The sequence below is a fragment of the Macrobrachium nipponense genome, chromosome 31 (genome assembly GCF_015104395.2).
Source record: "Macrobrachium nipponense isolate FS-2020 chromosome 31, ASM1510439v2, whole genome shotgun sequence".
In the NCBI taxonomy this organism is placed as follows: Eukaryota; Metazoa; Arthropoda; class Malacostraca; order Decapoda; family Palaemonidae; genus Macrobrachium; species Macrobrachium nipponense.
The window spans coordinates 43,234,208-43,261,559 of NC_061093.1; the positions used below are offsets into that span (position 1 = coordinate 43,234,208).

Sequence of the window (27,352 nt, forward strand, 5' to 3'; positions counted from 1 at the left end):
GAGGGGTGCATTGGAGGTACCTTCTTTGATCCCGGCTTCAGAGGTTCCACCTCCGGACCGGGAACTGTCACCGAGTGTACAGCCTTGAACCACATGACTGGCTCACCATCAGGATCCAGGCACGGAGTGGAAGGTTGGTAGGAGTCGCTCAGGTGACTCTCGCCAGACCGGCGAACTCGCAGCGATCCCCAGGTTCCCAGGGTTGTGACGGTCCCACCAGACCATCCACATGTCGAGGCTGGGAAGAGGTCCCCCCGGTCACCAGGTCCAGCCTTGGCATTGAGAGGATGGTGCTCGCTCTCACCGTGTCAGTGGACACTACCAGTCACCAGACCATTGCTCCCACCGGGACCGGACGGCTTGCACAACTGGTAGTGGCTCTCCTGATGCACGAGACTGACTCTACCGTCCTCGGTCCAGCGCTTCTCCGCACGGAGACCACTGGTCCAGACCTGCAGCTTGATTGCCACCGAGGGTTGGCGATCGCCTGCAGTCCTCCCAGCCCACCGGCTCTGCTGGTAGGCAGGACAGGAGCATCAGGTCTCCCTCATCTGTTCCTTCAACCTCCTCGGGCTACCGGGAGGAGTGAGGCGAACAGGAGTGACCTAGCAGATTGTACGCAGAAGTGGTTGGAGGAGACCACGAGGGGTCTGGCGAGGTACTTCCTCCTGAAGGAAGAGTGTCTCGAGAGGTGATCGGCCTGGATGGATCTGATGGTCCATTGCCTCAGGACGCGATCACCCCCAAGATACAGAGGTCCTTTGCGGAGGTCATTGCGCTTATTCGTCAGCACAACGACCTCAGGGAAGGATCGGTGGTTGCTTCCTCTGACACTCCATCGAGGTTGGAGTCGTTCTTGGGTCCTGAGAAGAACCCAGAGTGACAGTCTTCCTTGGCCGACGGTGTGTTGGACCAGGTGAACGCCCTCGTCTCCTGACAGGAGGACTCACTCAGGTCCAGCATGTCGGACATGCTGCTTCCCCCTCCTCTGCCTCATCAGCGGTGCTTCTACATGCCTTCGGTAGACCCGTTGCCAACCAAGCAGGTTGATCCGGAGATAGCTTGTCTAACTCCGGGAATGCCTCTTCTTCACCTGCTGTTTGAGAACCTCTGGTTCTCACAGCAAGAGGCATCGGCCCTGGAATCCACTGCCATGGCAGTTTTCCAGGCTGTCTCCTGGCTGGATCTGTGGTCTCTCTCAGTATCCAGAGTCACAGCCTCCTTGGGACCTATTGTTCCTGAGGAAGACTATGGTGTTCAAGAGACCACCAGTCTGGAGGTAGGGCCATCTTCTACCTCACCCACCAGACAGCCAACCTGTGGGCCAAACTGGTTCGGAGGAGACAGGACCCAGTCCTGACTTGAGTAACCAGAGCGGCCGGTCGAGAGGTGACGTGGGGTCTACCCTAGAGAGATGGTGGACACTGCAGTGGAAAGGCGGAGAGCTGAGACCAGTGACCGCCTAGTACACCAGGCAGTTACGAAGACTTTTGGACACTCGTTCAACTGCAGCCAAGCCTCGGAGTTGGCTAGCGCTTTTTCCGCTCCTTAGACGTCAGCACCGTCGAGGGTAGCGCGAGGCAAGACCCAGCCTTCCTCTTTCACTTCGAGAAGTGAGCGTCAGCCCTCCTCTCAAGCCTCCTTCCCTCGCAGGAGTGGAGTTAAGCGGAAGGGGAAGAGAGGGAAATGCTAAGGACGGCGTTCCCCATCACCTGCTGCCGGAACACCCGGTCCACTTTCAGACATATGTCCTTGGTTCTGCCAGAGACGTAACACTGACACAAGAAGTAAGACCATGCTGAGCCAGAAGCTGTGGAGATCGTGCGAGATCAGTCCCCAGGTTTATACAGCCGACTTTTCCTGGTGGAGAAGTCTACGGGGAGCTGGAAACCGGTGATAGATCTCTCTCCCTTGAACTGTTTAGTTCGCCAGACTTGGTTCACAATGGAAACAGCACGCTCAGTGCTTGATTCCATCAGGGAGAACGATTTCCTGCTTTCGGTGGACCTGAAGGATTTGTATTTCAAATACCCATCCACCAGTCCTCCAGGAAGTACCTCCGCTTTATCCTCGACGGGACAGTGTACCAATTCAAGGCACTTTGTTTTGGTCTCTCAACCGCCCACAGGTGTTCACGCGAATGTTCACTCTTGTGTCGGCTTGGGCCCATTCGGTCAGGATATCTCTGAAGAGGTATCTCAACGATTGGCTGGTCCTGCGAGCTCCTGCTCGCAGTTGCTACAGGACAGAGATCGACTTCTCGACTTATGCCACGATCTGGGGATCGTGGTAAATGTCGAAGAAGTCAGATCTTGAACCCAAGCAGAGGATAAAGTACCTGGGCATGCTGATGGATTTGTAGCAGCACGAGTCTTCCCTGCAGACTTAGAATCGTCAAGTTCAGGGAGGCAGCCAGATGGTTCCTGTCAAGACAGGAGCAGTCAGCGCAGCAGTAGCAGGTTGTGATCGGTCGCCTGTCGTCACTAAAGAAGATAGTCCTTCACGGGCGTCTTCTCCTGCGGTCTCTTCAGTGAGACTAAATGAGTGCTGTTGACAGACACGGGATCCTCATCCTTCCTTGTTCCTCTCACGGAGGAAGTGAGGGAGGACCTGGCCTGGTGCCTAGACGACAGGAACCTCTTAACCCTTAAACGCCTATTGGACGTATTTTACGTCGAGATAAATTGTTTTTTGGGTGCCGACCGGACGTAATTTACGTTGACATAGAACAGTTTTTTAAAAATTCGCGGAAAAATACTTTTAGGCCTACCAGCCGAAAACTTTTGAATCGCGCCTTGGGGGATGCTGGGAGTTCACGGATCAAGGTGTCGTTTTGTTTACAATCGTTATGCAGGCGCGCAAGCGCGAATTTCTTTCTTATCGCACTAAAAAGTATCAGTGACACACCTGAAATTATTTCGTCACTTTGACATAATTTTTGCACCATTTTAAATTAGCCGTTACATGGAGTATTATATATGAAAATGTGCGCATTTTCATGTAGAATACAACAAAAAAATACTCAATGATTGTAGCTTTTATCAGTTTTGAAATATTTTCATATAAATAACGATAACTGCCAAAATTTCAACCTTATATTTTAGTAATATTCAATCATTTACCTTCAATTTGCAACAAATTGGAAGTCTCTAGCACAATATTTTGATTTATGGTGAATTTATGAAAAAAACTTTTTCCTTACGTCTGTGCGGTAACTCTTCCGAAAATAACTCTTCCAAAAATATCATACGTGCAATTGTCGTAATGTTTGCACCATTTTAAATTAGCGGTTACATAAAGTTTTATATATGGTAATGTTCGCAATTTCATGCACAATACAACTAAAAACAACCCATGGTTGTAGCTTTTATCAGTTTTGAAATATTTTCATGTAAATAAAGATAAGTGCCAAAATTTCAACCTTCGGTTAACTTTGACTCTACCGAAATGGTCGAAAAATCGCAATTGTAAGCTAAAACTCTTATATTCTAGTAATATTCAATCATTTACCTTCATTTTGCAACAAATTGGAAGTCTCTAGCACAAAATTTTGATTTATGGTGAATTTATGAAAAAAAAAAAATTTCCTTATGTCCACGCGGTAACTCTTCCGAAAAAATCATATGTGCGATTGTCGTAATGTTTGCACCATTTTAAATTAGCCATTACATAAAGTTTTATATTTGAAAATGTGCAAAATTTCATGTAGAATACAACAAAAAATAATTGAAGGTTGTAGCTTTTCTCATTTTTGAAATATTTGCATATAAAAAAAATATTTTAAAAAGTATACATTTGGTCAACTTTAACTCATCCGAAATGGTAAAAAACTGCAATTTTAAGCTAAAACTCTTACAGTATAGTAATATTCAATCATTTATCTTCATTTTGAAATAAATTTGAAGTCTCTAGAACAATATTTAGATTTATGGTGAATTTTTGAAAAAACATTTTTTTACATCCGCACGTTACGAATTCATGCATCATTTTGTGATAATATTTTCTGTGTTGCTTTGATCATTTTACAATGTGTTATATACCAAAATGATCGCAATTTAGTGTACAATACAAAAAAAAATTAACTCGTTAGCTTTAACCGTTTTGCTCACAGCGCGATTTGAATACAATTATATATGAAATTTTGTTTTTGCGCTATAATATATCGCATTATTTATACATGATAATGATATTTTTTTCATTTCTGATGGTTGCATACTAAACTTCAGGCAATGATAAAAAAAGGAGCCAAAAATGAACTCTTAATCTTGAAAAATAAGCGCACTGTGATTTTTTGAAAAAAATATTTTTTCCGCTAAAGCGCTCACTCCAAGACCCCCTAGGCATATGGGAGACGATTTTTATTATACCCCTTAGGCGTTTAAGGGTTAATAGGCGCACACCTGGAAGAGTTGCTGGTTACAGGAGTGTGGAACCATCACGACAAGCACCTTCACATCAACTTCCTGGAACTCAAGGCTACGTTCCTCGCACTCCAAGAGTTCCGGGAATGACTGATGGGACACGCAGTGGTATTGACGAGCAACAACACCACAGTAGTGGCAAACGTCAACACTCAGTGAGGCCTAGTTGTCCCTTACCTCCTGTAGCACCCATAGTTTGGACGAATGCAGGGTGTGCGAGTGGGCAGTAGCTCACTCGGTAGAGCTGTCAGCCAGACACATTTCAGGCAAGAAGAATGCAGTGGCAGAGAAGCTCAGCCGCCAGAATCGGGTGATCGGGACCGATGGTCTCTTCACCCAGACGAGGCGGAAAGGCTCTTTGACCTGTGGGGGTGTCCAGTAGTGGATCTGTTCACCACCCGGCACAACAGAAAACTTCAGGTTTTCTCCTCGGTTGTGCCATGCCCATGGGCAGCTGCAGAGGACGCGTTTCAACATCCGTTGCCAACCCCGTTCTGCCCAATTCACAAGGCGATCAGCAGGGTGCTGGTCACCAGTAATCTTAGGATGATTCTGGTGGCACTCAGGCCATTTGGTTTCCGGACCTGCTGGCTTCTCTCTCGGAGGCACTGCGAGAGATTCCCCCACGACACAACCTACTGTGTCAACCGCATGTAGAACTGTACCACCAGGCAGTTCATCCCTGTGTCTTCATGGCTGGCAGTTATCCACCATCTCTGCGAGTGAGAGGTCTTCTCGCCGAGCAGCAACAGAGATGGCTGGATGCCTCAGACAGTCCTCTGCAGCAGTATACCAGGGAAAGTGGTCCGTCTTCTGTGGTTGGTGTCATAGACTGGGTCTCCCTATGCTCAACCACGCTTCAGCAGGTAGCGGATCTCCTCATCTTTCTTCGCCGAGAGAAGTTCCTCTCTGTCTCGGCAGTCAAGGATACAGCACTGCCCTGGCCCTAGTCCTTAAACTGCAAGGAGTTGATATTTCCCCCTCCATGGAAATATCTCTCCTAATGAGGAGCTTCAAGAGGTCTTGCCCACACAGGGAACTCAGGCCTCAGGGGTGGGATGTGACTTGTCTTAAAGAGTTCGACTCTTAGACCCTACGAGCCTCTCCGGGAGTCGTCAGACAGGGATCTGACCCTCAAGACAGTCTTTCTGCTGACCCTGGCATCGGCGAAGAGAGTAGGAGAACGTCACGGTCTTCCTTCGATGTTAAACACTCGAGGGGATGGGGATCGGTTATGCTCGATTTCGTCCCGGATTTCGTAGCGAAGACTCGGAACTCTTCGGTCCCTGACACCAGGTTAGAGTCCTTCAGGATCCCCTCCCTAGAAGACTTCACCGATATGATGCGGAAGAGATGCTGCTTGTCCTGTGAGGGTGCTATGGTGGTACCTGAAGAACTCTACACCTCAAGCCTGAGTGTCGACGCCTCCTCGCTAGCACTGGGGTGACCACGAAGAAATGTCCAAGAACACTGTTTCTTTCTGACTTTGTGAGGTAATCAGGAAAGAATACGACTCAGGCAGGAGTGCCAACACCAGTACCTTTCATCCGAGAGCCCATGAAGTCAAGAGGCATTGGTCCAACCCATACATTCCGCAAGATCTTGTCCGTTGCACAGATGCTGAAGGCAGGGGTGTGGTCCAACCAGACCACCTTCACCTCCTTCAACCTTTGGTGATATTGCCCACAGGTCCTTGGACACCTTTCCTTGCGACCCGTTGTGGCTGCTCAACAAATTATGTAGCTTACCCAGCTCCTCTACAGGACAGGTTAGCATCTCGTCCTTGTGATACCGCATGAATAGAGAGTGAATGAGAGAGTAACTGGCTCCTCTTCCGCCTCTTTTGTTCCCTCTCTCTGCGGGCAGAGGGTAGTGGTCGTCACAATGCTGGACAGGATGACGATGCAGGTAAGCTACATAACCGAGCTCCATTCTATCTTTTTCATTAGGGATATAAGCGTTTGTCTGTCCCTTCCCTAGCAAGGGGGGAAGCAGACACCAGTAAGAAACAAATCCAATACTTATTTGGCTTCTTACTCAGGACCTAGTGCTTGCTATTCATAAGAGGTACGCTTGCCTCCCTCTTATGAATTGGTCCAGAGGTCTGACCACTGATCTTGCAGTGCACACTCCGATCAGTTGGACAGAGGCTAGGTTCCCTCCCTCTGCTCTTACAACCAGGGAGGGAACCCAGGTTGGGCGAACACAGTCTGTTCACAAGACTCAGATTCCACCCACCAAGATTCCACCCACCAATAAGTGAGTCTTCCTTATGTAAAGGACCGAGGGTTTGTATAACGTGTTGGAACAAATCACAATTTTTGAAAGTAAATTGTATTTTTCCTAAATATACAAACCTGAGGTCCTTTACATATAGACCCACCTCATGCCACCCCTCACTGTTTCTGGGCCTAAAGCAAAGTGACTCCTGACCATCGGACAAGCAGTTACTGCCGAATTACCTTGTTAGTGAATCTTACGACCGGTCCAGCTGGCGCTGAATATTAATTCTTTTATGTAAGGACCTCAGGTTTTTATAGTTAGGAAAAATACAATTTACTTCCAAAAATAGTGATATTTTCAGTGTACAGCAAGATAATATTTAAATTTCATTTTCTTTCACAGATGCTCCTTGTTCACACCAGAGAGAAAGACACAGCTGTTTTGAATGCACAAAAGCTTAACCTGAAGTTATATGACGAGGTTCCAAATGGTATTAGCGATTTTTATTTCTTTATAAATTTAAAAGTTGATGTTATAAAACAGAAGAAACCATAATATAAGTTTTCAGTCATAAAGTAATAAGCTTTTAAAAGATGGAGTTAGTGTAGTAAGCCAATGTCTAACGCAGCTTGGCGATCTGTTCCCAGCCAAGCGTTGCTAACTGAAAATTGCCAGTAATTATGGTAATATATGCAGTTTAGGACGCAAGTGCCAATAAATTGCTTGTTGGCACCATTAATCGCTTACCGGTGCTGATAAATCACTTACCAATGCCAAAAATCTGGTTAACGGCATTGTTAGCCAAGCCCCATAAAACCAGAACCCCGTTAACCGACGCCACCATGCCTGTACACTATTTTCTCCTATAGGAAGGAAGTTGCTGAACTGCATTTAGTTTGGAAGGTAAATAAATCAAAGTCTGATTGGCAATGTGACCTCATTCTGATACTCTGTTTAAATAAGACAGGTTTCTCAAATAAAGTCTAAATTTTTTTTATTTTAATTTTTTTTTTTATTTATTTATTATTTTTTTCCCCTTCTCCTCAGGATTAATCCCTGAGAACCAGCCCGAGAAGAGTCTACTTGAGACTCGGCGGTCTGGAAAAACTAAGCCCTATTAATAATAATAATCTGATACTCTGGACATGGTTCATATCCTGGTATCAACCTCAAGAGTTACTTCATATTCTTGTATTTAGATCCAAGATTATTGGGATGACAGGCGTATTCAAAAAGTGTGAAGAATTCAAGAAGTAAAGAGTACATTTTGGTTATTACCATTATGTATTTTGTAACAAATGACTATATTCTGTTTTTTCCATCTGTCCACCCGCCTGTGGTGTTTGCGTATGGTAACACTGTGTCCCGGGCTTTTAGATAAGTTACGTTCAGCTTACATTCAATAGTAACAATATCCTATTTCGAATATTAACAGTGTAATTTGCATACAATAAATTATTAAAACACTTTTCTGTTGCAGATGTACACCCAGATATCTTTTTATTTACCTAAAACTTACACATAGCATGTAACTATCTAAAGCCCGGGATGCAGTGTTACCATAGGCAAACACCACAGGCGGGTAAACAGGTGGAAAAAAACAGAGTACAGTAGATTCTGTATATGTATATTTAAATTAGTATGTGTGCTATTTCAGCAAATTTGATTTCCAAATCTTATCCAGATTGCCCATTGTTTGCATTGCCATTTTTAGTCTTTCACTAAATTCTGACTCATGAGTAAATGTGGTTATCATCATTATTCATAAATATTTGAGACTCGCCTTATCAATCCTTTCTCCATCTAGTGCTATCTCTTCCCATTGTGCATATGATATGCTATTCTCATTATTTTTTTTTTTTTTTTTTTGTTTTAAGACGTACAGTTGACCCTTGGGATTCGCAAAGGGTAGGACCACAACCCCCATTGAATAGCTAAAATCCTTGAAGACTTTACACTCCAATAAAAAATGCCTGTTTTGATAGTTCACCAAAATTCCCTCTGAAAATGCTTTTGCTACCTAACTTATTTTAATAGTTTTATCATGAAAAATGTATTTAATCACGAAAATATGAAAAAAAAACTGTAATTATTGAATATTTCTCTATGAAAAATTCTGCAAATAATGTCGATATATGTTCCTCAGAAAAATCTGTGAATCCAAAACGACAAAATAGACCACCCCCCCCACTAACCCCCCCCCCCCCCCCCCCCCCCCCCCCCCCCCCCCCCCCCCCCCCCCCCCCACCCCCCACCCCCCCCCCCCTGTTTTTTGCACCACCCTGCGCCACCCCCCCCCCCCCCCCACCCGCCCCCCCCCCCCCCCTCCACTATAGCTTTGGTCCCATCTCTAGATATATGATGCATTGTATTAAGCAAGCTATGTAAAACAATAATGTTGAGTAAAGCTTGTGTTTCCAGTTTGCCATTAGAAATCTGGTCACAAATTGGATGCAAATGTTACTAACCTCTTATGATTAGATACATACTGGTTTCTTGGAATTTACTTGGTTAAATATTAAAGATAGCTCCTCCGTGTACAAGTATCACACACCTAAGTCTGAGCTTTACAACTGAACCAGTATGACCCAACAGTGAAGCTCAGCATCCATAGAGGTCTTTTGAATTACAGTGGTACCTCGGTTCATGAACTTAATTAGTTTGAGGACACTGTTAGTGACTCAAAAAATTCATAACCTTTCCCAATTTTAAAATAATGTAAAAACAAATAATTCATTCAAACCTAAGAAACACTTTATTTTCTTAGCAATTTCTTATGGTTTTCTGGCACAAAGTTATGCTAAGTGCCTCAGTGGCATAATCGGTATGTTCTTGACCTGCCACCTTGGTGGCTGCGAGTTCGATTCTCGAGCATTCCACTGAGGTCTTGGAGATGTGTATTTCTGGTGATTGAAGTTCACTCTCGACGTGGTTCGGAAGTCACGTAAAAACACCATATAAACAAACAAAAACAAGGTTATGTTTTTATACATTCAACTTCCCTGCCAGATATATACTTAGCTATAGACTCCGTCGTCTCCGACAGAATTTCAAATTTCGCGGCACACGCTACCGGTAGGTCAGGTGATCTACCGCCCTGCCCTGAGTGGCAGGACTAGGAACCATTCCCGTTTTCTAATCAGAATTCTTCTGTCGCCCGGACCATCAACATTGTTGTTGGTTCCTCTCGATTGGTTTTTCTTTTTTCACCGGCAATTGATCTTCTTGACCGACTTTTGGTGACGTATCTGGATTGTTGGATTGGCATACGCTTTTGTGGACTGTTTTGTGGACTTGATTTTGGAATTGCTTTAATAATGTCTGACTCTGGAATGGTTGTGAGACGTTGTGTAATGTAGGCTGTAAGGTGAGGTTGCCGAAAGCTTCGGTAGACCCTCACACGGTATGCAAGGTTGCAAGGAGTATGAATGTTCTTTTACTAATACTTGTAAAGGAATGTGAGAACTTGAGTGAGAACGAATGGAAGAATCTAACTAATTATTTAAAAAAGTTAGAGAGAGAAAGAGTGAGGAAGGCTTCTTATAGAAGTTTAAGTAGTTCTAGATCTGAACAATTCCTAGCTTGGGATCTTCCCCAAGGGTAAGTATTGCTACTTCTCCTTCCATTGCAGCCCCTTCTCCTATTGCAGAACCTGTAGATCCAGCAAAAGAACTTGCGGATCTAAAAGCACCTTCAAGTTGATGGAAAACAAAATGGCTGCCATACAAGGTAAGGCTAGTGATTATTCAGTGGAGCAGTGATATGAGTGTCCCCAGTGTAGTGGAGGGGGCATCTGGTCGGCTCAGCAACGCTCCTAGGTCTAGACCTCTTCCAACTCACATGCCCAGAGGAGAAGGAATGTCGAAAACCGAAAGGAGGTTGTGGAGAATCCCCACCGATCAGGTGTCCCTTCGGCGGTTTCTGTGACACCCCAGACTGCCAAGGATCGCTATTGTAAAAGCGTCCTGCGTGAGTGTTTTTCGTCGTCGGGATCTTCATCTCCGAGACGTGATTGGAGAGATTCAGATCGATCTCGGCCACTCAAGAGGAGTTGGAAGGCTCCGACTATTGATTCGAGCCCAGAAAACTTCCCTGAGGAGTCTCCCTCGGGAGTGAAGAAGGCAAGAAGAGCCATTCTTTCAACCAGAGTGAGAAGGAGGCAGGAGGTGGAGGCTATGGACTCCTCCCCTCCTCCTTCCCCTCCTCCCGAAGAGGATAAAGAGGAGGCTACGAAGAGATTCATGATGGCGATGCAAGAGCAGATTTCGTCTTTTGTAGGAGTTCTGTCAAAGGAGCCTCCTAGAAGGAAAGACTCTTCCCTTCCGATCAAAAGATCCTCCAGACGTATGGAGGTATCTGCCGCCAGGATCGTATCTCCTACTCGAGGTGAGGTTTCCTGTTATACGAACCTGGATGAACCGATCAGACGTCTGGCACCGGCCAGGAGTGAGGAGTCACCCAGGAGGCAGGAGCCAAGAGCCAGGAGTGAGGAGTCAACCAGGAGGCAGGAGCCCAGAGCCAGAGTGGGAGGCATCCAGGCAGGAGGCAGGAGCCAGGAGGCAAGAGCCAGGAGGCAAGAGCCAGGAGTCAAGAGGCAGGAGTCAGAGGCAGGAGTCAGAGGCATGAGCCAGGAGTCAGGAGCAGGAGTCAGGAGGCAGGCAGTCAGGAGGCAGGGGTCAGGAGGCAGGAGTCAGGAGTCAGGAGGCAGGAGTCAGGAGGCAGGAGGCAGGAGGCAGGAGGCAGGAGGCAGGAGGCAGGAGGCAGGAGTCAGGAGTCCGGAGTCAGGAGTCCGGAGTCCGGAGTCAGGAGGCAGGAGTCCGGAGTCAGGAGGCAGGAGTCAGGAGCCAGGAGGCAGGAGTCAGGAGGCAAGAGTCAAGAGCCAGGAGGCAGGAGTCGGAGACTCGTTTCCTGGAGGTTATGACTCTTCTCCAAATAGGAGCTCCTCTCCTTCAGAGCATAGGAGGTCTTGGAAAGGACTCTCCCTCCAAACGTGAACTTTCTCCTTCGTCTGATCGAGGGTTAGACGAGTTGTCTGATGACGAACCTCCTGCTAATGAGAGACTATCGAGTTATAAAGTCTTAGCCTCATTATTGCTTCAAGAATTTTGGAGATTCTCTTAGTCCGGCGGCTCCTCCTTCTCCTCGTTCTCTCTTTTCGAGCTCGGCTACGGCAAAATCTTCGGCCTTTTTGAAAATGAAGCCTGCTATATCGATGAAGAAGGCACTCCATTCTTTAGATTCTTGGATGGACAAGAAGGAGGAGTTAGGAAAGACGGTATTCTGCATGCCTCCTTCCAAACTACATGGAAAGAGAGGTATTTGGTATGGGACAGGAGAGACTATGGGTCTTTCTCTACCTGCCTCTGCAGATGCCGACTTTTTCCAATTTAGTGGAGGCCTCTAGACGTCACTCCTTAGGATCGGTCAGAGCGACGTGGAGCACTTCAGAGTTGAACCACTTTCTAAAGGGACTTTTTGTCACTTTAGAGGTGTTCAACTTTCTGGATTGGTCACTCGGAGTTTCTTAAAAACCCCAGAGATTCTCCATAGCGTCCTGTCTTGCATGGACAAGGCAGTACAGGACGGTTTTCGGGTGAAGTGTCTTCCCTTTTTGGTGCTGGTCTCCTGAAAAAGAGATCAGTATATGGATCCCTATTATCGAAAGGGGTTTCTCCGAGCCAGAGGACTGGCTTTATTGTTCGCCCCTCTATCGGATCATCTGTTTCCTTCTCAGTTAGTGAAGGATATATCTCGCTCGCTAACTGAGAAGGCGACACAAGACCTACTAACACAAACGTCCAAGAAAGGACGCCCTGTAGTGTCGGCGATTAAGAAGGACTCTCGTCCTCCTCAGCAGGCCAGAAAGAAGAGCTCTGATAAGAGAGGAAGGTCTTCCTTTAGGCCCTTCAAGAAATCCAAGTGACTTGTTGCTCCTTCAAGCACCAGTGGGCGCCAGACTCCTGAACTTTGCAGGAGTATGGGCAAAAAGGGGAGCCGACCCTTGGTCAGTGTCGGTCCTAAAGAAGGGATATGTAATCCCCTTCGACAACAGCCCTCCCCTAACATCTACGCCTCGGGAACTGTCAGCGAGGTACAGAGACCCGGTAATGAGAAAGACTCTCCTTCAAATGGTGGAACAAATGTGGGAAAAAGAGGCCATCGAACTTGTGCAGGATCCACACTCCCCGGGATTTTACAATCGCCTTTTTCTAGTACCAAAGGCATCGGGGGGGTGGAGACCAGTTCTGGACGTAAGCGCTCTGAATCGCTTTGTTCAGAAAAAGAAGTTTCGCATGGAAACGTCCGCCTCAGTAATGTCGGCTCTTGCGCCCAGGAGATTGGATGGTCTCTCTGGACTTGCAAGACGCATATTTTCCACGTTCCCATTCACCATTTGTCAAAGAAATATCTTCGTTTTGTAATAGGAGACAAGATCTTTCAGTTCAGGGCTCTGTGCTTCGGTCTGTCTACAGCTCCGCAAGTATTCACCAACCTGATGGCGAATGTGGCAAGATGGCTTCACCTAGAGGGAATAAACATCTCCCTCTACTTGGACGACTGGCTGATCAGGGCCAAGTCGGAGATTCAGTGCTTGGAGGACTTATCAGTAACAAGGAACATGATAGATTCGCTGGGATTGCTCGTCAACCTCGAGAAGTCACAGCTGATCCCCAGCCAGAACTTGGTCTATCTGGGGATTCAGATGGATTCTCGGGGTTTTCGGAGTATATCCTTCGCGGAGAAAGAATCGCTCGAGGTTTTGTCGAGAATCTCGAGCTTCTTAGAGAGAAAGAAACAGTTCAGCGAGGGATTACCTGAGCCTTTTAGGAACCCTGTCCTCACTAGAAAAGTTCTTCTCTCTGGGGAGACTTCACCTTCGCCCTCTTCAGTTTTTTCCTCAAAGAGGTGTGGAGTTGGAAGACGGGACAACTCTCGGACATCTTCCAACTTCCACAAGAGGTAAGAGATCATTTGAAGTGGTGGTATCCCTCCTCTTCAAAAGAACGAGGGCGTATCGCTTGCCCTGCAGAACCCAGACCAAGTGTTATTATACCGACGCTTCGGAGTCGGGATGGGGAGCGACGCTAGGAGCAAGGGAGGTGTCAGGCACCTGGACAAGGAACAGGTGTCCTGGCACATCAATTGCAAGGAACTAGTGGCCATACACCTACGCCTTAAAGTTCTTCGAAGAGATAGTCAGAGGCGGGGTGATACAGATAAACTCGGACAACACCACGGCTCTGGCTTACATACGCAAGCAAGGAGGCACGCACTCTTTCTCCCTCTATCAGTTAACAAGACACCTGTTAACCTGGACGGAAGAAAGAGGCATAACTCTCCTCACAAGGTTTGTTCAAGGGATCAAGAATGTGAGAGCGGACAGACTGAGCAGGAGGAATCAGGTCCTTCCCACAGAATGGACTCTACACGAAGAAGTGGTGTCGAAGTCTTTGGTCCCTGTGGGGGAGACCTCACAGAGACCTGTTTGCGACGTTCCTCTCCAAAAGAATAGAGATCTTTTGCTCTCTAGTGGAAGATCCGAGAGCCTTCGCAATAGACGCGTTTCTCCTGGATTGGTCGGGTGTGGACGCATACGCCTTTCCCCCGTTCAAGATCCTGGGGGAAGTGCTCAGGAAGTTCGTAGCTTCGAAAAGCACGAAGTTGACGCTAATAGCCCCATTTTGGCCAGCCCAGGAATGGTTCACGGAGGTACTGGAGTGGATAGTGGACTTCCCCAGATCGCTTCCAAACAGACCAGATCTACTCAGACAACCCCACTTCGAGAGGTTTCATCACAACCTCCCAGGTCTCGCTCTGACTGCCTTTCGACTATCGAAAGACTTGTCAGAGCGAGGGGCTTTTCTCGCAAGGCTGCGGGCTCTATCGCTAGAGCCCGCAGAGCTTCGACGAGAAAGAGTATACCAATCAAAGTGGGAAGTCTTTAGGAGGTGGTGTAAGGGTCAGAAGCTGTCCTCCTCCAGTACCTCTATAGTGAATATGCCGATTTCCTCCTCTTTCTGAGAGAGGAATCACACCTATCTGTCTCAACAATAAAGGGATACAGAAGCATGCTGTCTTCAGTATTTAGGAATCGAGGCCTAGAACATTGCAAGCAACAAAGATCTACAACGATCTAATTAGATCTTTTGAGACTTGCAAAGGCAGCTACTCCTAGAACACCTAGTTGGAATCTAGACGTGGTCCTGAAATTCCTTTCATCGGATAAATTCGAGCCTTTACATCTGGCTTCCTTCCGCGACGTCACTAGGAAATGCTTGTTCCTGGTGGCTCTCGCTACAGCCAAGAGGACGAGCGAATTGCACGCTCTGGAGTCCAAGGTGGGGTTCAAAGGAGATGCTGCCATCTGTTCTTTCCAGACAATGTTTCTTGGCAAAGAACGAAAAACCCGTCAAAACCGTGGCCCAGAAGTTTTGAGGTAAAAGGCCTATCTAACCTAGTAGGCAGAGAGATAGAGAGGTCTCTCTGTCCAGTGAGAGCTCTGAAATATATTTAGAGAGGAAGAGACAGATGGGAGCTTGTCAACAAGGTCTTTGGTGTGCGGTGAAGAACCCCAAAAGACTCATGTCCAAGAACGCCTTGGCTTTCTTTGTGAGAAGCGTTATTACGGACGCTCACAAGAACTGCTCGGAGGAATCCTTCGGTCTTCTAAAAGTCAAGACCCATGAAGTGAGGGCAGTAGCAACGTCTTTGGCGTTCCAAAAGAATATGTCTCTAAAAAATATCATTGAGACTACATATTGGAGGTGCAATTCAGTGTTTGCATCTCATTATCTGAAGGATGTGAGAGTGACCTATGAGAAGTGCTTCTCGCTAGGACCTTTTGTATCAGCAGATAACAGTGCTGGGTCTTGGAGCAAAGACTGATCCTTAATTTTGTGTTTTTATCGTACATAACCCTCTTGTCAGATATGTGCTTGGTTTTCTATTAGCAAGCTCACTAATGTCGCACGGGAGCATAGTGTCATTGCTGGTAGGGGATCAAGGCTAGTAGGGGAGTACAAATTTAGTATATTTTGTTTTTGTAAGAAAGTGTATTTATGTTTCGAGTTTTTGGTTGTTTGTAAGGAGTTCGGGGATAACTCCTTACAATCTTAGAACTAACATGGATGTTAGGATCAGGTGATCGGGATCGGTTTTGTGCTCCTTGAACAAGGTGTATTGTCATGTTAGTGGAATAGCACCCAATGACAAAGGCCTTTAGGCTCTGCCGAGTAAGTGGATTAAGAACCCCATTGGCAGACCCACAAGAACTCCTTAGCCATAGCATCAATATCTCGCTGAGGCTCTTGAGGCTAAGCAGACTCCAAGGCAGTAGCCGCGAAGTCTTCAGCCTAATAAGGTAGGAACCAAGGTTTATTAATACCTACAACATATGTTGTTTACCTGTCTATTTCAGTAGTTAGCTGTCTCTTACCCACCACCAATGGGTGCTAATCAGCTAAGTATATATCTGGCAGGGAAGTTGAATGTATAAAAATGATATTGTCATGTTACAATAAAGTTTTATACATACTTACCTGACAGATATATACGATTAATGGCCCACCCAGCCTCCCCGCAGGAGACAGGTGGAAGAGAAGAATTCTGATTAGAAAACGGGAATGGTTCCTAGTCCTGCCACCCGGGCAGGGCGGTAGATCACCTGACCTACCGGTAGCGTGTGCCGCGAAATTTGAAATTCTGTCGAGACGACGGAGTCTATAGCTAAGTATATATCTGTCAGGTAAGTATGTATAAAACTTTATTGTAACATGACAATATCATTTTACTTCACAGCATCCAGTAATATTGTATGTGTCCATATTACTATTGTATTAAAGTACAAACAGCAATTGGTGTTTTGTTTTGGAAATCACCTGAGGGCAATTGCAAAATAAGTTCAAGCGATTTTCTTGCTTCTAGTTAGCGTAAATGAATCTCTAGATACTCATTGATATGGGACAAGGTTACTTTACGTTACATGAAGTGTTTTCAAGCTTAAATATCACTTTGATGCGTGTCGTCGTGAATGAAATTTAGTTATTTTATTTGTTAGTAGATGGCGATGAGTGCATGGTTATTGCATAAAAAATCAACATTGTGTTCGATATTTTCACTTGATTTCATCAGGATACTACGAGCTTTACATTTTTATCTTTATCGGATGAAAACGGTAAAATGTGTTCTTTCATGCCAAATCATTTTGATTAAAACATTCTTCTCAAATTTTGTTTATGGTCGAGCTTGATGGTACTATACCGAAGTTTGCGGGAGTTTCATCCATGTTGCCAATGCACGATAATAGTCGTTAATAGAAGAACATTCTTTCCTCAGCTTCAGCTACAACTTGCAGCTTAAATTTAGCAGTATATGCATTTGCCACTTTTCTCCATAGCAAATAAGGATATGTATACGTATTAAATTAAAAATATATCTGTCCTACTTGATGTCATTTGTACCATAACTACGGTAATTTTATACTATCGTACGATGGTTGAAATGCAAGCAAATCGCTGTTGTTGTTGGATTGGGTTGACCATAGCAAATCAGCTATTTATAGCTGTATGCATTTACGGTACTCAAGTTACTAAAGATACATTTAGCATTCTCTTTTACTTTTGTAACTTTACTAGATGATGGGATAGATACAAATATGGAGGAAAAGGGGTTAGCCTAACTATAAAATGGGATAGATAGAGAGGAGGAAAAGTGGTTAGCCTATTGTAATTTGGTGTTCGTGGCTTGAAGCACGGTTCACGAACCAGAAACTTAATTTTTTTAACATCAGGGTTGCAACCCAATTTGCTTGTGAACAGGACTGTTTGTGAGCCAAGGTACCAATGAAATTCTTGTTTCCAGTATGTAATGTGGCTAGGAGATCCATACAGAGAAACAATCTGGTATTTATCTGAGCCAGTTCTAGTTTTTTGGGTCAATCACCCAGATTAAGTTTTGTTAACTAATTATCAAGATGTAACTTATAACAATACAATCTTTTGTCTTAGGTGATAGTAGTGCTAAATGGGCCAAATGGCTAGAGTAGCTCTGTTATTAAGAATATTGGCTAGAAGTGTGGAGCCTCAACAAAGTTTGCCAAGCTTCCTGTATATTCTTTTAAATGCTTTGAAGGTGTGTTTACTAAATGGCAAGGGAATCCACAGCATGCAAGATGCCATGTTCTTTGCCAAGCAATATACCATTTTATTTCTTTTCACTCCAGTGTGTGTTGGTACTCTGCAAAAATGCTCTACTCTAAAATTGCATCTTGATTGTCAGTAAAATGCCAGCACTTGCAGTAAAGTGTTAAAAAAATGGAGAACAAAAATTCAAAATGACACATTGAAGTTGCAAAATATTTTCAAATTCTATTATCATTAGAATTTCACCATTTGGGAATTGGATAAAATCATTGTAACCTTGAAAGGGTTAAAAATTATCTGTGGAATACACCACTAAAAATTATAACTTTTCTCTAGAGCAGTGTTGCCAGATTGGGCTACTTATCGCAAATTGGGCTACTTTTTACAGCTTCTTGCGACCAAATTTCACAATTCTTGCTACTTGCTACTTTTTATGGGCTAATAGTGGTTTTAATTGGGCTACATTTGGGCTACTTTTTATTTTATATAATTTTTATTTAGTTTAACTGCAAATAAGCAAAAGCTTATTTCTGGGCTCAGCTCGTGTCGGCCTATGAAAGTATCCTTAATATCATTCTTTCTAGGTAAAATTAGCCTAAAATTACCAGAGAAAACAAAATTAAGAAAATGTCAGTAAAACTGACTCGCTCACTCTTAAAAGGAAGTGTCGGTATGATAAAGGGGCGAGTGTGGAACACTACCACGAGCCAAAACACCAATTAGAACTTCCTGTCAGAATCCCCCCAAGAGAGAGCTGATACAACGGGCGATGCAGCCTCTACTACTAGTACTAGAGGACGCCACGGACAGCAGCGCCCCTAGCGGACATCCTTAAATTTTAGCGCTAGCGACAAGTCGCCATTTTCTTGTGCTCGTGCTTTTTTGGATTTTATTCGTAATATCTACGATGGAACGCTCTGCAATTGCCACGGCTAAGTTAAGTAACTCATAAGTAACTTTTTACCATAGTTTTATCTTCCGGGTACCAGTATTTTCCTCTTAATAGGTCATATACGGTTCCCCGGTTGTCTCGTGGCGGCCATGCCGCCTCGTAAGAATTCCCGGTCCTCCATACTGGGACTTCTTATACTTATGGGCTTACGTTATCACATTCATTGTTTTACATCGAGTTTTAGCTAGTTCAGCCCTCCTACCATTCTCTTAGCTTGGTATTTAGGGCTATTATTATTATTATTTCCGGCCCAGCATCCCGGCTCTTGCTCTACATCGGCTATCGCTGGCTCCGAGTAGGCTCCTGTTTCTTGGAACAGTCTGCCTCCTCCTGGGCTTCTTTCTCTTTTACTAAAAGTGTCTCTTCCACCTTTCGATGTAATTTTATTTACTTATTTAGGGTGTTAGGCTAGCCTAGGTGCTTGTTCCATGTATTGGTACAGCTTGGTTCACGTGGCCCTACCACGGTTGTGTTGCTCGCGGCCTAGGCCACTTGCGGTCACGTGTTCCATAGCACCTTACCCTGCCCCTTCCCTCCCTCTCTGATATAGGGAGGAGCTGGGGGACCCCTTGGTTGTTATGACAACCTCATCGCCTTCTCTCACACTTTCGGAGGTGTCCAGGGTCCTCTCAGCGGGGGATATAGGGCGACCACTCTGAGGTACCGGGTCTCCATCGCGGGTAGTTGGTGAGGCGGGGAGGAGTAGGCCATCCCTCCCCCCCTTTTTTCTCGCTCCCGCCGTGTTTCGCCGAGACCTTCCTCCTCCCCTCCCCAGTTGCTCAGCCACCTCCCTTACGATACGAAAGGAGCCTTCCGTCGCAGCCGGGGCACCTTTGGTTATAGGTTACTGGCTCCGCTAGCGGGCAGGGTGGGCACTACGAGTGGTCGGTTGCTTGCCTACTATATCCTTATATCTCTCCCCCGCTACCGGAAGGGAGCTTACCCTTACCTACGCACTCTTCTAGTAGACGGGCGGAGAGAAGTTGTTTTATTTTTGTTATTTTAAGGATATATACCCTAATTATAAGATATTTTACAATGAATTGTGTGTTATTATTATTATTTTATCAACCATCCCCGCCATTTTCCGTCGTGGTTTCCATTACCACACATCCTAGTTGGTTGATTCTTGTGCTTCCCGCCATCGGCGGAGCCATAGCCTATCTTCCAACCTGGTTACCACACGTATTTTGGCGGGGCTCTGGTTTTATCTAACTTTATCGCTCCGGCACCAGCGGTAGCATATGTTTGAGACTGTAAGTGTTTACTTGGTACTCATGTACTTTTTCACTTACAGGCTACCAACTGCCAGGTCCCAGCCTGTAATGCGACGCTTTACGACCCCTGTGGACATGACGAGTGCAGGTCCCACGCCCCTTGTGCCACGTCGTTCAACGAGTTGATCGTCTGGCACCCTGAAGCCTGCGCCATATGCTACGACCTAGTCGGTCAGCTGGGAGATGGGGTAAGTCCATTATAGACTTACTTATGATTTTACTAACAACTTCTAGTCGTAAGTTTGTTAACCCCCCCGTTCCACAATTGGCAGCTAATCTCACCTTTCTTTCAGGCTAGCGGTGTGAGGGAAGTCGCCCTCGCCACCCTGAAAGCGTGGGTGGGCGGCTTTGGGAAAAACGCCGCCAAGGGCCAGCCCTACATTTTGGATAGGAAGCTGGCCATCCAGATCTTCCCCGCGGGCAAGTCGACGGGTTACGTCGACCCCTTGTCCGCTGCCCCACTGATAGCCTCCATCCAGCAAGACCTCCAGCAATCGTTTGGGGTCGTAGCCTCACAGGAGTCGGTTCCGGACGTCGCTGCCCTGGACCTTAACCTAGAGCCCATGGCGGTAGGTGGGGAGGATTTGTTGGTTGAGGTAGGTATGTCGGGCGCCCAAGGTCTTTCCTTGGGCGCTCCTGGATCTTCTCCTGTCCCCTCTTCTTCCGCTTCTTTCCAAGGCTTTGCGGGATCCGAGATCCCTATTCGCTCTCCCGCTCTCTCTGTACCTCCTAAGGAGAAAGGAAAGAGAGAACCGAAGACCTTATCTAAGTCGACTTCTAGGAAGTCGTCTTCGTCTTCTTCGGCTAGGAAGTCGTCGACTTCCTATGCCGATGCGGTGAAGGCAAAGCCGGGCTCTTCCCAATCGAAGAGCTCCAGAAGCAAGGCTTCGAAGGAGAAGGCTCGCACTCCCACCGAGTCACTGCCTTCTCCCGCCTCCGCTGCTTCCACTCCGGCTATGCCGGCAGGGGTAGCAAGCACCAGCACCTGCGATCCCTCTACTGTCTCAGCAGGGGTGATGGAACAGGTGGGCGTGCTAGTAGGCTCCCAAATCTCCGCACTGGGAACGCGGTTCGAGCAGATGTTTGCCCAATTGTCAAACAGTCTGTCTCAAACTGGACAGTCAATCCAGGATCTCTCTAATAGAATGAGAGAGAATGAGGACCGAGTAGCTGGGCTAGCTCAGGCTCCTCCCCCAGTCTCCCCTGCATCTAGCACGGGGATTCTTCAACTTCCACCTTATGACTCCTTGCCAGCTTTCTCTATGGAGAACCCATGGAGAGTAGCTGCCTACGCTCCATTCAAGGACGGAATGATTTCTATCCCGGAGTGTGGAACTCGAAGGATTGAGGACTTCGAGTTCTACCCTCCGGGTCTGTCGCAGCCTTTTCATCGGGTATGCTAGGCTGACGCCAACGGCTCTCACGAGAGAAGACAAAATCTCTAAGGAGTCAGTTCTTTACAGTAGAGATCACGCCCAGCGGGAATGGGTTCACTGCCTTGAGGACTGGGAGTGTACTAAACACTAAACGTCCAGGCCTACAAGAGTCCCTTCACTATTTTCGCGACGGAAGAGGAGGTCTCTCTTTCCGTTCGCCACGAAATGGTGGAGAAGTCTCTTCAGGCAGTCCTCAAGGATGAGCCCATTCCACAGTTGAGGGAGGCGGAGTCTACTACTTTCTCCTCTCTTCCCCGCCTTCGGAGAATTGTGGGAAAACCTGCCAGCTACATTCACGCTGGGTAAACTCAAGCCGGACTGCGCCATGGACCAGTTCGGTGAGAAGTTACCTAGGCTGCCGGATTCCCTAATCCAGGCAGAGTTCGATGCGCGAACTAGGTTTGGCAGGTCCCTCAATTCCCTCATCATTACAGAAATGGCTGCTCTTTCCTACGCTACGGAACCGCTGTTCAAGATTCTGGCGAAATCTCAGTTTCAGACGGTTCTGACGGACGCTTTTGACTTCTTCCAGGCTAGGAGGAACTGCCGGAAGCATGTCCTACAAGAGTGCACAATCAGGCATGAGCCTAATAGACTCTTGGCTGCAAGCATGTGGGGAGCGGATCTCTTCCCAGAGTCCGCAGTGAACGAGGTCCACACGAAGCTGCTAGACTCAACCAGAGCCTTAGAGCTAGGTGGGGTATTTCCTCAAAGAGGAAACAGGAATCCGTTCCCACTGCTGGCAAGAAACCAAAGAAGGCTGGTAAGAGGTTCCAGCCTTATAAAAAACTCCAACAACAGCAGCAATTTGTGCAGGCAGTCCCAGTTACCCAACAGGGACAACCTTCCACCTCTAAACAGAACCAACCTTTCCTCCTGGTGCCCCAGCAATCTCAACCATCCACTTCCTACGCTATCTCGCCGGCCTTCAACCCTGCTTATGAGGCTCAAGGCTACTCTCAACCGAGAGGTAGGGCGAGAGGTTACTTTCGTCAGCGTGGCGCAGGAAGGGGCACGAGGAGTAGACAGTTCAGAGGAGGGCGTGGTGGCCAACCCGCCCATCAGCAATGAGGCTCCCCAGGTAGGAGGGAGGCTGTTCCTCTTCCGCCACAGGTGGGGGTTCAGCAATTGGGCACAGAGCATAGTGTCCAAAGGATTAGGCTGGAGTTGGATCAAAGATCCCCCTCCAATCAAATTATTTCATCAGGTACCGTCAAAGGAATTGATAGATTACGCGGAAGAACTCCTTCAGAAAGGAGCTATTGCGAGAGTCAAACATCTAAAATTTCAAGGGCACTTATTCAGCGTGCCAAAGAAAGGCTCAACAAAAAGAAGGGTAATCTTAGACTTGTCAAAGCTAAACTCTTTCATTCGCTGCGACAAGTTCAAGATGCTTACCCCTCTCGCAAGTAAGGACCTTACTTCCGCGTGGAGCCGTCACATGCTCCATCGATCTTACAGACGCATACTATCATATCCCTATAGCCAGGCACTTCCGCCCATTCCAGGATTCAGGCTAGGGAATCAGACATTCTCATTCAAAGTGATGCCCTTCGGTCTGAATGTAGCCCCCAGGGTATTCACAAAGATAGCAGAAGTGGTTGTACAACAATTGAGAGCTCAGGGAATCATGGTAGCGGCATACCTCGACGATTGGTTGATCTGGGCACCAACAGTCGAGGAATGTCTCGAAGCTACCAAAAAGGTAGTTCACTTTCTGGAACATCTGGGGTTCCAGATAAACAAACGAAATCCAGACTTACTCCGGAATCTCGTTTTCAGTGGCTAGGAATCCAATGGGATTTGTCTTCCCACAATCTATCAATTCCAGTGGCCAAACGGAAGGAAATAGCAAAATCTGTCAGGCAATTCCTCAAATGCAAACAAACGTCAAGAAGAAACCAGGAGAGAATCCTAGGGTCTCTTCAGTTTGCTTCGGTAACAGATATCCTTCTGAAAGCAAGGCTGAAAGATATAAATCGAATTTGGCGGTCAAAAGCAAACTCCAAATATCGAGACAAGTTGTCAGTAATTCCACAGATCCTTCGCAACCAACTACGGCCTTGGTCAAAAGTAAAGAACTTAGCCAAGAAAGTACCCCTTCAATATCCCCTCCCAGTGCTCCACCATTCACACGGATGCATCCCTGTCCGGGTGTGGGATACTCTCAGTTCAAACAGGTTCAGGGACTTGGTCAGTTCAATTTCGCCAGCTCCACATAAACGTGTTGGAAGCAATGGCAGTATTTCTTACTCTGAAGAGACTGCTTCCCCGAAGAAGTCTCATCTAAGGCTAGTTTTGGACAGTGCAGTGGTAGTTCATTGCATCAACAGAGGAGGGTCCAATCCAAACATGTGAACCATGTCATGATAGCCATCTTTGCATTAGCAAACAAACACAAATGGCATCTGTCTGCCACTCACCTGGCAGGAGTAAGAAATGTGATAGCAGACGCTCTGTCCCGGTCAGTTCCTCTGGAATCAGAGTGGTCTCTGGACGTCGGGTCATTCCAGTGGGTAAGCCGGAGAGTCCCAGGTCTCCAAGTGGATCTCTTCGCCTCACAAGCGAACCACAAGCTCCCTTGCTATGTGGCCCCCAACCTGGACCCTCTGGCTTATGCCACGGACGCCCTGTCGTTAGATTGGAATCAGTGGAGGAGAATTTATGTTTTTCCTCCAGTGAATCTTCTCTTGAAAGTCCTAGACAAACTAAGGTCTTTCAAAGGGATAGTAGCTCTGATTGCACCGGACTGGCCAAGAGCAACTGGTATCCTCTTCTCTTGGAATTGGGTCTCCGACCTCAACGGATCCCCAATCCCAAACTATCACATCAGTACAAATGAGGACTGTGTTCGCTTCCTCAGGAACTCTCCAGACCCTAACTTTATGGACTTCATGAAGTTTGCGGCTAATAAAGATGCTGACATTGATCCACAGAATATTCTCTTCCTAGAATCAGATAAGAGAGAGTCAACCATTAGACAATATGACTCAGCTGTTAAAAAATTAGCATCTTTCTTGAGAGAATCGAAACACTACAACCATGACAGTTAATTTGGCTATATCCTTTTTCAGATCCTTATTTGAAAAAGGTTTAGCTGCTAGCACGATTACCACTCATAAATCGGCTTTGAAGAAAATCTTTCAAGTAGGTTTTCAGATAGATTTGACTGAATCTTATTTCACATCTATCCCTAAAGCCTGTGCTAGACTTAGACCTTCCCAGAGGCCTACTACAGTTTCATGGTTCTTAAATGACGTCCTCAAACTAGCTTCAGATACTGACAACTCATCTTGTACATTCATAATGCTCCTGAGGAAGACATTATTCTTATTAAGCCTAGCCTCAGGAGCTAGAATTTCAGAACTGTCGGCTCTATCCAGGGATGCGGGTCATGTGGAATTCCTCCCATCAGGAGAAGTTCTACTTGCTCCGGATCGTAGCTTTTTAGCCAAAAATGAAGATCCTCTTGCAAGGTGGGCCCCTTGGAAGGTTATCCCACTTCCACAGGATCCTTCTCTCTGTCCAGTATCAACTCTTAGAGCCTTTCTATCTCGTACTTCTTCTAGATCCTCAGGTGCTCTCTTCATGAGAGAAAAAGGTGGTACTTTATCAGTTAAAGGCATTAGACAGCAAATCCTTTACTTCATTAAACAAGCCAACCCTGAGTCATTCCCAAAAGCACATGATATCAGGGAGTAGCCACCTCAATTAATTATTTCCAACATATGAACTTTGAGGATCTTAGAAAGTATACTGGATGGAAATCCCCGACAGTCTTTAAACGGCATTATTTAAAGTCCTTGGAATCTTTAAAGTTTTCAGCAGTAGCAGCGGGAAACATAGTTTCCCCTGATACTGTTTAGTAGTTGTAGTATAGATCCAGGTCTCCTTTCTACCTACATCAACCAACATGCCTCACCCTATCGTCAGGCTACTCAACATCATAGCCTTAGCCGTTGTATCATATAGTGGTTTGTCCCTTATTTTTTTGCTAGGGACATCCACATTTGTACTGATAATGTACTTCAGTGTACCTACCCTTATTTTTATGCTAGGGTAGGACACAATATGTTTGTATATATTCACCATTTTATGTTAATGATGAACTTCAGTCACAATGTGTTTGTATATATTTTATTTTGGAATATTTGTATTGATTATGGATTTCAGTGTACCTACCCTTATTTTTATGCTAGGTAGGACACATGGGTGTATATATTTTGGAATTTTGTATTTTTGTTAAGTAAATCCCAATTTTTCCTTATTTTACATGCATCTTTGTAATTTACTTTAATTACCATTTAAGTACTTTAAGATTACTAACATTTTATTATTTTACTGTTAAAATAAGTTAGTTTAAGTGCTTAATTTGTATGCTGTAATTGATTTACTTATATTATATCCATCATTTTAAATTGTTTTTCATTGTTCCCTTTTTTCCATCTTGTCTGTTTCTCTGGTACTCTTTCATAGGCCGACACGAGCTGAGCCCAGAAAAGGGATTTTGACGAAGGAAAAATCTATTTCTGGGTGATTGGCTCGTGTCGCCCTATGAAACCCCCCCCTTTTTTTTTTATATAGTTTGTTTTCCCCCCCTTGCAGGACAAGATGTATTTAACTGTTTTATTTAAGGATGTCCGCTAGGGGCGCTGCTGTCCGTGGCGTCCTCTAGTAGTAGTAGTAGAGGCTGCATCGCCCGTTGGTATCAGCTCTCTCTTGGGGGGATTCTGACAGGAAGTTCTAATTGGTGTTTGGCTCGTGGTAGTGTTCCACACTCGCCCCTTTATCATACCGACACTTCCTTTTAAGAGTGAGCGAGTCAGTTTTACTGACATTTTCTTAATTTTGTTTTTTCTCTGGTAATTTTAGGCTAATTTTACCTAGAAAGAATGATATTAAGGATACTTTCATAGGGCGACACGAGCCAATCACCCAGAAATAGATTTTTCCTTCGTCAAAATCCCTTTTTTATTTGTCTGTTACAAGGATTATATATAATTTTTTAACTATGTATAGAGATTGATATAATAAGCTTATTATACAACCTTTATGCTTCAATGTTTGTTCATCAGCACGTATATCGAACTCGTATGGTACATGTATTCTACAGCTTCATCTTGATACGTTTTGTGTGACGGTTGCAAGTTTTTCTAGTGTTGCCGGTTGCGGAATTTTCAGCATCTTTATGGGAGAATTTTTCCTATTTTGTGGGATTTTTACCATGAAATTTTATTAAAACCTTAAATCTTGTATTTGAAGATTTATATTTTATGGATTTTTTTGCCACAATATATTGGCGAAAAAGGGTTATTTGGGTAATGAAGATATCGAAAAAATTCTCAAACGGCAACTCTGTTCGGCAAGTCAACACTGAGTCAAATCATCAGTTTCAGTTGAGATTTCGATGGTTACGCCTAGTGGTGACAATAACATAGATAAGAGTGCGAACAAAATGGGGAAGTGGGCAAAATATAACAAGGGTTTTCAACATTCATGGTTAAAAGACCCCATTTTTGAAAAATGGATCGAAGAAGTTAAAGGTGATGCAAATAAAGCTTACTGCAAGCTATGCAAAAGCGAACTAAAGGGGCCCACAAAGCTGATTTGAAGAAACATAGTGATTCTGTAAAGCATAAACATGTCAAAAATATCTTCCAAACAAAATTTGAAAACTATGGACTATTTCACAGGAGACAAAGTACCCGACTTGAATTACAGCTTTCAGCTTATATTGCGTGTCATTCATCAATTAGATCAATTGATCATTTATGTGATATTCTGAAGAAGGATATGCCTTGTTCCTCAAGCTCTGAGAATATTAGATTACATAGAACGAAATGCACCGCCATAATAAAGAAGGTTCTGTCCCCAGTACTCTTAAAAGAAATAGTTGCAGACA

General features: G+C 45.4%; 1 protein-coding gene across 4 annotated transcripts in view; it reads left to right on the forward strand.

The window, feature by feature from the left end:
* Positions 1 to 27,352, forward strand: part of LOC135206926 (uncharacterized) — a 147,662-nt gene that overhangs the window by 92,965 nt on the left and 27,345 nt on the right. For 2 of the 4 annotated variants that reach the window (XM_064238425.1, XM_064238428.1), the window contains exon 6: positions 7,047 to 7,637. The exons of 1 other annotated variant lie outside the window; for it this stretch is intronic. The gene's annotated coding sequence lies outside the window, so the exon portion shown is untranslated. Of the gene's footprint in view, positions 1 to 7,046; positions 7,638 to 7,691; positions 8,042 to 27,352 lie in introns of those variants that run through there. One more of the 4 variants, XM_064238426.1, reaches the window with a different exon arrangement.